This window comes from Myxine glutinosa, chromosome 2, assembly GCF_964187855.1.
Source record: "Myxine glutinosa chromosome 2, kmMyxGlut1.1, whole genome shotgun sequence".
In the NCBI taxonomy this organism is placed as follows: domain Eukaryota; kingdom Metazoa; phylum Chordata; class Myxini; order Myxiniformes; family Myxinidae; genus Myxine; species Myxine glutinosa.
Window position 1 is genome coordinate 134,580,805 of NC_136262.1, and position 13,376 is coordinate 134,594,180.

The following is a 13,376-nucleotide window of genomic DNA, read 5'->3' on the forward strand; positions in this document are numbered from 1 at the left end:
TTGGCCATGTCACTCAATGGCCATATCACTCATCCCTTGTCGGATCTTTCCGTTTCCGGTCCCAGAAAGCGTCTTCGACCTCTGCACGGCAGCAAAGTTAAAGTATTTTTTCCATTCGTGTCTTCGTCAATTTCTACTCGTTTTTTATTGTGCATGTGTTGCAGTGTGTTTTTAGTTGGTGTTGATTTGCAATTCTTGCAAACTTTTGTATAATTTAATCGTTTTCTGTTCCACCGCATGCGCGGCCTGGTTTCTTTCGGCTTCCCTACCCCCATAGGTGTTCTGTGAATTTAAGTTCTTTCCTTCGCTGTATTGTTTATTTCTTAGATTTTCTCTTCTCCCCCTAACTTCCCCGAACATCGACCACTTGTCTAACATTTTAAATACCGTCTGGCAAATACCGTAATTAATCGTGTTCTGCTCCTCGTGTGTGGCCTTGTACCCCGTCGGTGTTTGTTAACGTAAGTCCCCTACTTCGTGTTTTGCTTGGCTCTTAGATTTTTCCCTTCTACCCCGAACATAATACTCTTTGTCTTACGTTTTAAATCCCCACCCCCCCCCAAAAAAACAAAAAATAAATATATAACAAAAAACATTTATTTTCCTTTCTCCACGTGTGCTGTTGTCTCATCCTGCACTTCTGTCCAGGTGTGCTGTTCGCCCCGCCCCCATTATCTCCTTGCCATCCACCTTTTGCCCTGTTCACGTGACTCGTGGTGGTCCCTCTCGGCCCTCCCCCCGTTGGAATTTTGTGCATTTAAGATTGTTCACGGTTCTGTTTAAATATTATTTAAATATATTTAAACTTTCCCCTTCAGTGTTTTATTCAGTGGTATATTACAACACGCTGTTTTTCTTCATATATAAAAGGCTTCTTTCAATTTCCTCTCCAACTCATTCCACTTCAAAAAATATAAATTCAATCCCTTATAACTCTAAATCACTGCATGCTTTAAATTCACATTCATTCCATCCCTCCTCCATCGTTCTTAATCGGATTGCTAACTTGAAAATCACAATAAACCCAATTTGTTATCAATGTTCGTCTTTCATTAATCATCCACTTTCTAAACTCCCCTCTTGCCCCTCCCCTCCAAATCCCCCCCCTTGCCCCTGCACTCCTAAACTCCCCCCTTGCCCCGCCACTCCTAAACTCTCCCCTTGCCCCTCCCCTCCTAACACTCCTCAACTCTCCCCGTGCCCCTAAACTCCCCCCTTTCCCCTCCCCTCCTAAACTCCCCCCTCACTCCTCCCCTTCAAAACTACCCCCCAACCCCTCCCATTCAAATCTCCTCCCATACCATTCCTCTCAAATTCTCCCTCCGCCTCCTCCTCCTCATCCTCAAAGCTGCCTCCTCCCCACTTCGTCTCCCTTCTATCTCATACCTCCACCTCCCCCAACCTTCTACTTTCTTCTGCCCCCCCCCCCCCTCAAACAACCCCTCACTGCCTCATCCCTTCACCATCAAACCTTTCGTTCTCCTCATCCTTCCCTTTCTTGTAACTCTTCTGTAATCTCGGACACACTATCAACAATATCAACTATCAACAACACACTATCAACAACATAGGCCAAACTTTGCATACCTCCCCCTCTCATCCTTCATCTTACCTTATCAGTTTGCAGCACTACGTCTACCTCCCCCTCTCATCCTTCATCTTACCTTATCAGTTTGCAGCACTACGTCTACCTCCCCCTCTCATCCTTCATCTTACCTTATCAGTTTGCAGCACTACGTCTACACCGTTGCATATAGAATTGCCAAACTTTGCACACGTATTTGTCTTGCCCTCTAATATACTGTGCCCAAATGATGTCATCGGTCACGTGGTTCGGCCGCCATATTTGTCCTAAATGGCCGATAAAAAAGTACATTCCGGCAAGGCCTCGGTCTCACCGATTTTTCATTTGTTTGTTTGTCACCGGCCTACAGGTCACAATTTTCAACCGATCTTCACGAAACTTCACCAAATGGTAGAGTTGGTCAAAAGCAAGTAGCGTATTGTTGTTGGGGTCAATAGGTCAACATAGGCCAAAGGTCACCAACTTTGCTAAATTTCTAAAATCCTCAATTTTCATCCGATTGACTTGAGATTTGAAGACCACTTGCATATCTGGTCACTGAATTCAACCACCAAGTATTCTTGAGGTCAACATAGGCCAAATTTCTAAAATCCTAAATTTTCATCCAATTGACTTGAAATTTGAAGAGGACTTGCATATCTGGTCACTGAATTCAACCACGTATTATAATTTAGGTAAACACAGGCCAAAAGGTCAACATCGGCCAAATTTCTAAAATCACCAATTTTCATTTGATTGACTTGAACTTCCAAGAGGATTTATATTTATGGTCACTGAATTCGACCACCATCTATTTTTGAGGTCAACATAGGCCAAAAGGTCAACATAGGCCAAAATTTTAATATCCTCAATTTTCATCCGATTGACTTGAAAATTGAACAGCATTTGCACATTGAGTCACTAAATAGGGAAACTAACTATTTTTGAGGTCAAAAGGTCAAAGGTCAGCTCAAGGTCAACCTTCCAAAATCATTTTTCATCTGAAAAATCGTCACTTTTCATCCTGTTGACCCAAGTTTTGATCAAGATTGTCAATTTTAATCTTGATGTAATGGACAATTTGCTGTATCAATGGAATTTTTTTTCTTGGAGGGGGGGGGGGGGGGGGGCGTATTTTGCAAGTGACGTCTTCTTGTCTGTTTGTTTGTCACCGGCCTGCAGGTCACAATTCCAAACCGATCGTCACTAAACCAAGTCGTATAGGTCGTCCCAATTGAGAAGCCTGTTTTTGGGGTCAAAAGGTCAACATAGGCCAAAGTTCATCAACATTGCCAAATTTCTAAAATCCTCAGTTTTCATCCAATTTACTTAAAATTTGAAGAGGACTTGCATATCTGGTCACGGAATTCAACCACCAAGTATATTTGAGGCCAACATAGGCCAAAAGGTCAACATAGGCCAAATTTCTAAAATCCTCAATTTTCATCTGATTGACTTGAAATTTGAAGAGGACTTACATATTTGGTCACGGAATTCAACCACCAAGTATATTTGAGGTCAACATAGGCCAAATTTCTAAAATCCTCAATTTTCATCCGATTGACTTGAAATTTGAAGAGAACTTGCATATCTGGTCACTGAAGTCAACGACCTTGTATTTTTGAGGTCAACATAGGCCAAAAGGTCAACATAGGCCGAATTTCTAAAATCCTCAATTTTCATCCGATTGACTTGAAATTTGAAGATGACTTGCATATCTGGTCACTGAATTCAACCACAAATTATATTTTAGGTGAACTTCGGCCAAAAGGTCAACATAGGCCAAATTTTATTTGATCGACTTGAAAATTGAACAGCATTTGCACATTGAGTCACTAAATAGGGAAGCGAACTATTTTTGAGGTCAAAAGGTCAAAGGTCAACTCAAGGTCAACCTTACAAAATAATCATTTTTCATCTGAAAAATCGTCACTTTTCTTCCTGTCGACCCGAGCTTTGATCAAGATTGTCAATTTTAATCTTGATGAAATGGACAATTTACTGTATCAATGGAATTTTTTTTTCTTGGGGGAGGGGCGGGGTGGATTTTGCAAGTATCGTGCTCCGCATGACGTCTTTTTGTTTGTTTGTCCGGGCGATATCTCAGCTATCCTTTGAGCTAGGAAGCTGAAATTTCGGCACAGTAGTGAGCAAGTACTTTGTCAAAAACGTTATTTTTTGTTTTTTGATTAATCAATTAATTGATGAGTTATTTAATTATCAGCGATTAATTAAGTACTTATACATTTCCTTTCTCTTCTGGCCATTATCTCAGGCACCTTTTGAGTTAGGAAGATGATATTTGGACATGCCAATGACCGTGATTTGGCTGCAAAGGCTATTTTTGATTTATTGATTAATCAATGAATTATTTAATTGTTCGATTAATGCCTAAATTCTTTTTGTTTTTTAAAGTTACAGATTCTGATGAAGTGGTGGTGGTTTATGTGTTCTCTTAGCGAATTGATTAATTATTTCATTTTTTAAATGATAATTATTATTTATTTATTTTCATTATTATTTATTTATTTCTCATTTGGGCAATATCTCAGGCACCTTTTGAGCTCTGAAGCTAATATTTGGACATGACAATGACCAAGTGATTTGGTGGTAAAGGGTATTTTTGATTTATTGATTAATTAATTAATCGATCAATTATTTAATTATTCGATGAATGACTTAATTAATTTTTTTTTTTAAAGTTAGATTCGGATGAAATGGTGGTGGTTTATGTATTCAATTAGCCAATTGATTAACTATTTAATTATTTTATCATTATTATTTATTTATTTTCATTAGTAATCATTTTTTATTTTCTTTCTGATCTGGGCAATATCTCAGGCACCTTTTGAGCTAGGAAGCTAATATTTGGACATGACAGTGACCAAGTGATGTGACTATAAAGGATATTTTTGATTTATTGATTCATCATTTAATCGATGAATTATTTATTGATTAATCAATTAATTAATTATTTTTTATTAATGACTTATTTCATTAAATTTCCAAAAGATACATCTTCGGATGAAGTGCGAGTGGTTTAGTTATGCTATTAGCCAGTTGATTAAGAAAATATTTTATGATAATCTTTTATTGATTTTAATTATGCAATTAATCAATCAATTTATTGTACACCTCTCCCTCCCAATGCAGTGTCTGAGCTGCACAGCGGTAATGCCGGGCGCACCCCGGCAATGCCGTGCTGTAGGATATTTAATTATTTGGCATGGGGGCGGTGTACTTTGAATGTATGTGTACTTGTATCTCTCTTAATCGCAGGACTTTATCTTTGATAATCCACCTTACCGTTAGCAGTCCTTATTTGCTTTTCCATAAATTTTATGCAAACAATGAACATGTGTGTGTGAACAAGTGTGTGTCCACCCTCAGGAGAGCCAGGAAACAATATCTCTCCGTTCTCAAGACCGAACTCTCTTATCTGTCTCCCTCTTCCAAATCCTGGTGGCGTCTGGTCAAATCTGTTTCTGGTGTTTGTTCCCCCTCCATCCCCTCCCTCACTTCAAACGGCGACACAGCTGACTCCGCACGTGAAAAAGCTGAATGCCTCAACTCTGTGTTTGCCTCTAAATCTTGTGTCCCAAACCCATCCCTCTCTGTACCCACCGTACCCAGTCGTACCCAACTGCTCCTGGACTCTGTCCTTTCCTCCTGACAAGGTGGAAAAGTTTCTGTCAACCCTCGACTCTGATTCTGCAACTGGACCTGACGGCATCAGCCCACGGGTCCTAAAATCCTGTTCTTCCGCTCTTTCACTCCCTCTCTCTGTTCTCTTCACCCTCTCTTTTGCTCAAGGTCATCTGCCATCTGCTTGGAAATCAGCCAACATCACCGCTTTGCACAAAAAAGGTGCAAAAACAGATCCTAGCAACTACAGACCAATCAGCCTTCTCCCAATTATCAGCAAAGTCATGGTATCCATCATTGCTTCAGATATGAAATCTTTACTCTTCTCCAATGGCTTGATCTCTGATCATCAATTTGGTTTCAGACCTGGTCACTCTAGTCTGGACATGCTGCTTCTGCTTTCTCAACAATGGATGGAGGTCCTCAATGCCAAACGGGAAATTAGAGCTGTCTCCCTTGACATGTCACGTGCCTTCGATACGGTCTAGCACCCCGCTCAGCTCACCAAACTCTCCTCCTTTGGTATCCATGGAAATCTCCACGCATGGCTGGCGGACTTCCTCTCTAGTCGTAGTCAACGTGTGGCACTGAATGGGTTTCTCTCATCTCTTCCTGTTCAGGCTGCAGTTCCCCAAGGCAGTGTTCTGGGCCCTGTGCTTTTTCTGGTCTTCATCAATGATCTCTCTGACTCTTGAAAATCCTATCTCTTTGCTGATGAGTGATGACTCTACTCTCTGTCGCTCCATTCCTCATCCCTCAGATCGGCAGTCTGCAGCCTCCTCACTCTCTGCAGACCTTTGTATACAAGATTGAGGCTCGTAAAAGAGCTAACATTAATCACACAGAAAGACAAACCGACACATAAAACATATAACATGGGGAGGGGTAGACAAGATGGGGCGAGAGGGGGAGGAAAACAAACACATCTAAGAGCAGTGACATCGAGAGATCTGTCGGAAGGAGAGGGCTTTGGGGAGGGGGGGGGGGGGGTGGGAGAGGTATAAAACATATGGACACTGCCGGGACTTCCAGGAAAGAAGTTGGAATTTCAAACAAGGTGGATCTGGGGTGAATTAGTGGGGGTAGAAAAGATCAAGGTTTTGGATGGGGAAAGATAAGAGATGGTGGTGAACAGCTGTTTTAAAGACCTGGAGGGAGGAGTGGGATTGAAGGGAGTGTGGGAGTTTCTTCCAGAGGTGGGAGAAAAGAGGAATGAAAGAGTGAAGGTGAGCAGAGAGCCGAGATTTCGGCAGTTTAACCATCAGAGGGTTGCTGGCAGATCTTGTGTGACGTGTAGGAATATTTGGGGGACAAAGCACAGAGAGAGCTGGGGGAGCAAGGCCGGAGAGGAGTCGGTAGAAGACAGAAAGACCACCTACCTGTCTGCGGTGAGTGAGTGAAAGGCCCTCGGAGATAGCTTCATCACGGGAGATTCCAATGATTCTGAAAGCTTTGGTTTCAACAGCGTGAAGCCGAGCTCGGTGTGAGGCAGGAGCACCGGCCCATAGGGGAGAACAGTATTCCATTGAGCTGCGGATGAAAGCCTTGTATGTGGTGAGGAGCTCAGGTGTGCCTAGGAAGGACTTCGGACGACGGAGGATGCCCAGTCGGCGACTGGCTTTGGAGGCCAGCTTGGAAATGTGGTTTTCCCAAGAAAGATCATGGCAGATAGTGAGACCCAAAAGCTTGAGCGACAGAACTTCTTGGAGAGGATTGTTGAGAACGTAGATGGGAGGGTTGTCCAGTCAATCTTTTCGGCGAGACATAGTAAGAGTGTGAGATTTGTCAGGATTGAAAGACATGTTCCACTTGTTTGACCAGTCTGTGATTTTGTCCAGGTCTTCAGAGAGTGAGGAGGCTGCAGACTGCCGATCTGAGGGAAGAGGAATGGAGCGGCAGAGAGTGGAGTCATCAGCAAAGAGATGGAGAGGATTTTACAGAGAGATTATTGATAAAGACCAGAAAAAGCACAAGGCCCAGAACACTGCCTTGGGGAACTCCAGCCTGAACAGGAAGGGGAGATGAGAGAAATCCATTCAGGGCCACACGTTGTCTATGACCAGAGAGGAAGTCCGCAAGCCATGCATTGAGATTTCCATGGATACCATAGGAGGAGATTTTGGTGAGCAGAGCTGGGTGCCAGACCGTATCGAAGGCACGTGATATGTCAAGGGAGACGGCTCTGATTTCCTGTTTGGCATTGAGGACCTCCATCCATTGTTGAGACAGCAGAAGCAGCATGCCCAGGGTAGAATGACCTGGTCTGAATCCAAATTGATGATCCGAGATCAAGCCATTGGAGAAGAGGAAGGATTTGATATCCGAAGCAATGATGGATTCCATGACTTTGCTGATAATTGGGAGCAGGCTGATTGGTCTGTAGTTGCAAGGATCTGTTTTTGCACCTTTTTTGTGTAAAGCGGTAATGTTTGCTGATTTCCCGGATGCTGGCAGATGACCTTGAGCAAAAGAGAGGGTGAAAATAACAGAGAGACGGTGAGATAGAGCGGAAGAGCAGGATTTTAGGACCCGTGGGCTGATGCCGTCTGGTCCAGTTGCAGAATCAGAGTCGAGGATTGACAAAAACTCCTCTACCTTGTCAGGAGAGAAGGACACAGAGTCCAGGAGCAGTTGGGTTCGACTGGGTAAGGTGGGAACAGAGAGAGATGGGTTTGGGACACAATATTTTGAGGCAAACAGAGTTGAGGCATTCGGCTTTGTCATGTGCGGTGTCAACTGTGTAGCCATTTGAGGTAAGGGAGGGGATGGAGGGGGAACAAACACCAGAAACGGATTTGACCAGACGCCACCAGGATTTGGAGGAAGGAGACAGGTTTGAGAGTTCATTCTTGAGTGTGTAGAGATAGTGCGTCCTGGCACTCCTGAGGGTAGACACACACTTGTTCCGAGCTTGGTGGAAGGAACTGAGATTGCCTTCAGTTGGATTAGCCTTCCAAGAGGCAAAGGCAAGTTGTTTCAGGGCAACTGCCTCACCACAAGATTCAGTGTACCATGGACGGGAGGAATGGTAAGACAACTGAAGACGAGATGGGATAAATCTGTGCATGAGAGAGAGCAGTTTGCTTGGGAAGAATTGATGTCAGAGGCAGTGGAGATGGGAGACCAGTCCAGATGATTGATGGCTGATTGAAGACCATGCCAGTCGGCCTGAGTGAAATGCCAGACTCGGCGACGCTGAGGAGGCTCTCTGAGAATGGCCAGAGAGATGTCCACTTGAACAAGCACATTATCAGAAGAACCGATTGGGGCAGAAGAAGAGCAGCAGACATTAGCAGGGAAGTTTGTCATACCCAAGTCTAGAAGAGCAGATACACCATTGGCTGAGATCCGGGTCGGGAAATTGACAGATTGTGTCAATCCCAGTGAGTCAGAAGTCCTTTGCTGAGGTGCCATGGCTGGTGAGAGATGAACCCACACCCAGCCAGCTGGCTTGATGACAGACCTGGACAAAATCACAGATTGGGCAAACAAGTGGAACATGTCTTTCAATGCTGACAAATCTCACACTCTTTCGATGTCTCTCCGAAAAGACCGATTGGACAACCCTCCCATCCACTTTCTGAATAATCCTCTCCAAGAAGTTCTGTCACTCAAGCTTTTGGGTCTCACTATCTGCCATGATCTTTCCTGGGAAAACCACATTTCAAATCTGGCCTCCAAAGCCAGTCGCCGACTGGGCATCCTCCGTCGTGCGAAGTCCTTCCTTGGCACACCTGAGCTCCTCACCACACACAAGGCTTTCATCCGCAGCTCAATGGAATATTGCTCTCCCCTCTGGGCTGGTGCTCCTGCCTCACACCTAGCTCGTCTTCACGCTGTTGAAACCAAAGCGTTCAAAATCATTGGAATCTCCCGTGAGGAAGCTAACTCCAAGGGCCTTTCACTCACTCACCGCAGGCAGGTGGGTGGTCTTTCCGTCTTCTACTGACTCCTCTCTGGCCTTGCCCCCCCAGCTCTCTCTGGGCTCTGTCCCCCAAATATTCCTTCAGGTCGCACAAGATCTGCCTGCAACCCTCTTATGGTTAAACTGCCAAAATCAAGACTCTCTACTCACCTTCACTCCTCTTTTCTCCTGCCTCTGGAACAAACTCCCTCACTCTTCAATCCCACTCCACCCTCCAGGTCTTTAAAACAGCTGTTCACCACCATCTCTTATCTTCCCCCATCCAAAACCTTGATCTTTTCTACCCCCACTAATTTCACCCCAAATCCACTTTTTTGAAATACCAACTTCTGTCCTGGAAGTCCTTGGTGTCCTTGTGTTTTATACTTTTCCCACCCCCCCCCCCCCCCACCCCCCTTCCCACGCCTCCTCCCCCCAAGCCTTCTCCCTCCCACACATCTCCCTGCTCTCCAATGTTATGCTTGTGTGCTTCCCCTTCTCTCCCCATCTTGTCTTCCACTCCCTCTTTTTACATATTTTGTTGGTCTGGTTGATTTGTTTGTAAAATAAATGTTAGCTCTTTCACGAGCCTCGATTCAGTATACAAAAAAAAAAAAAAAAAACGATGCAAATTTCATACGACCCATCTGAACCAAGGTATTTAGTTTCCCATTCAGACTTAGCTGTTTATAAAATTCCCCCACTCGTTATTGTTTTTCAAAGAATTTTAGTGATTATACGATACAACACGATCAAAAAATTTCTCCAGCGTGATCGTCGAACTTGGTGACGTCACCCCGGAAGTGACTCGCCCGGGAAGTGGGAGTCAGGACTTGGCCAAGCTGCGATTGATAGCCTTCCCGATGGTTAATGCTTAAAAGTAAAATTAAAAGACACACACGTATCACAACTCCTTCCGTTTACTGCACTTTGCACAGAGATTCTACTATATTTAAGTCTTAATACAGTCATCTGCTGCACCATGCTCACCTGCTATCGATAGCTCCAGAGTAAGCCAGACGCACTCAACACAGAGGGATGTAAACGAACCGGTGTTTACGAGTTAGTGATTGTGATGAAAAGTCGACATAAAGCCAGTTGTTGGCCTGATACACATTACTGTCGAGTGGGGGCGGTCCATGTGGGGATGGGCGTGATTGCATATGTAACCTGCTGTGAGATTGGTAGACGGTGATACTCGCTTCCATGATTCTATGAGAGCTCGGTAAGGATTTGCTGCTCAGTTGCAGTTGCTTCATTACCCTCACCAGAGGAGAGGTTATTGCATTTGAGTTCGTTTGTTTGTTACTTGCCAGAAAAGATTCCAGCAAGTATGTTGGTTGGTTGGTTTGTCTGTCTGTTTGTGTGCAGTACTACGTCTACACCATTGCACATAGAATCGCCAAACTTTACACACATATTTGTCTTGCCCTGGAATAGACTGCCCAATTTTTAACTCTCTCGGCCCAAGGCCTCCATTATGACGTCATAATTCGATAATTCGACAAGTACAAAACTTCATCCAATCAAGTTGCAATTTCTTGAGCACCATGTCGGCATAAACTGGCAGAGAAAAAAAACAATGATGACGTCATCGGTCACGTGGTTCGGCCGCCATCTTGGAAAAACCGGAAAACTTTGCACCTCTATATCTCCGAAAGAGCTGAATAGAAAAAATTGAGACATGGCTCATTGTAAAGAACTCTTCATGGGGAATAAAATATGTTAATGATGATGTCATAGGTGCCTCCATTATGACGTCATAATTCTACAAGTACAAAACTTCATCCGATCAAGATGAAATTTATTGAGCATAATCTCAGAATAAATTAGTTCAGAAAACAAATAATGATGACGTCATCGGTCATGTGGTTCAGCCGCCATATTTGTTTTAACACAAAAGCCTTAAAAACCACTGAAAATACATTCTGGCGAGGGTTTGCAATCTCTGATTGCTCTTTTTCTTGTTTAAAATGTATTGCAATGTTTTCCTTATATCATGTAGACTAATGTTATGCTTATGCTGTTATGTTTTAAGATGCACGAGGTCGATTGCATTAAAGCCTCCTTTCTTTCGAGAGGTCTCTGGCTCTAATTATTACAACAATTTAATGCAATCTTCCTTCCTTGAGACGACCTCTGAAGGATGGAGAAGCTGGTCCGCCTCGATTCTCGGGGGATCCAAATGCACCTGACGCCGCAGATCAGTTGAATCATTGGTTAAACTCTCTACGACTTTTTACGGAACTGGTCCCGGATATTACGGAGGCACAGAAACTCGAAGTATTATCTAGCAACGTCTCTCATGTCATCTACAGATACATCGCTCGACACCCAACATACGACGAAGCAGTGGCAACCTTGAAAACACTTCATAAAACCGCGCAGCACCGTTTATGGTAGGCGCTTGCTGGCGATGCGCAGGCAGGACTGCTCCGAGTTCATGCATCAGTACGGCCAGGTTGTACGACATCTGGCTCAGGATTGTGCTATTCAAGACAGTATGGCTCTGCAGTACACGGATGATCTGCGGTCGCTCAATGCGCAGTATGAGAGGAGAGCTCTGATGAGGAGGTGAACGAGGCCCGTACAGCCGCCGTGACCTCGCCCGCTGGTCAGACTGGCAAATGTTTTTTTTGCGGCAATCGTCGCCATCCTCGCACGAGTTGCCCTGCCAAGGAATCGGTGTGGCATAATTGCGGGAAGCGCGGAGTGTGTGTGGTTGAGCTAGTTGCTAACGATGTTACCGTGATGTTAAGTTGCTTGTGCTACCTAACCTCTGCTCCGACATCCTCCTGGGTCACGATTTTTTGAATCGGCACAAACGTTTAGAGATGGTTTGGCGGCACTCACCCGCTATCCATGGGCTCAGAGCTGGGCCCTGTTTGTACCCTCGTTGAGATAGCTGTCGAACCGCCTCGACTATTCCCGAGCTTAACTGCTAATTGTCATCCGGTTGCCGTGAAATCTAGAAGGTATTCCCAGCCGGATGCTATCTTCATAGCCGCTGAAACTAAATGCCTTTTGCACGAAGGCATTATCGAACCCAGCCGCCGGCTGGTAGAAATTCGCCTTGGTGCGCACAAGTCCTGGTCATCGACACCCCGTACCATAGAAAACGCATGGTCATGGACTACTCTCAAACCATTAACCGGTTCACCCAGCTCGATGCGTATCCTTTACCCAAAATGGAGGACATGGTGCGGGCAGTATCTAAGTATCGAGTCTTCAGTACGCTCGACCAAAAAGCGCGTATCATCAGATTCCGATACGCGCTGCCGACCGACCTTACACGGCTTTCGAGTCAGGCCAGCGGTTGTATCAATTCCGTATAATCCCGCTCGGAGTTACGAACAGAGTGGCGTGTTTCCAGAGAGCTATAGACGAGATTTTGGCAAAGGAACACGTGAAAGATGTATTCGTCTACGTTGATAACGTGACCATTTGCGGCTGGAATCAAAAGGACCACGACTCGAACTTGCGGCGGTTTTTGGAAGTGGCTTGTAAATACAGACTGACCTTCAATGAATCCAAATGTAGCTATTCTGTGGGAACCATAAATGTGTTGGGGTACACGGTGTCTGGAGGGGAGATAAGGCCTGATCCCGCACGCCTCCAGGCCCGACTCGATCTTGCCCCTCCGGTTGACAGTGCGACTTTAAGACGCACAATGGGACTATTTGCCCATTACAGCATGTGGGTTCCAGGATTCTCAGAGAAGATAAGGCCGCCCGTGGAATGTAAAACATTCCCCTTGCCCTTGGCTGCACTGATGGCATTTCAACAACTAAAGGGAGACGTTGCCAGCTCGGTCGTCACTTCAATCGACGAGACAATTCCTTTCGTAATCGAAACAGACGCGTCCGAATGCACAATCGCAGCGACACTGAGTCAGGGTGGCCGACCAGTAGCATTCTTCTCACGGATTCTAACTGATAGCGAGCAACGTCACTCCTCTATCAAAAGGGAGGCGTACGCCATGGTGGAATTTATCTGCCGATGGAGGCATCTCCTTCTTGGACAGCGCTTTGCAGTCATAACTGATCAACAGTCTGTCTCGTTCATGTATGACAGGAAGCATTCTCAAAAGATAAAGAACGAGAAGATTGCTTGTTGGTGCATAGAACTGGCTGACTATCGCTTTGAAATTAAGTACAGGCCGGGTATGCTGGCTGACTTTTTTTCCATCGAAGATGTCCGGCGACTTTGTCGGCCATGTCCTGTGTGCGCCGAAGTCAAGGCGATATTCTATAGACCTCCCAT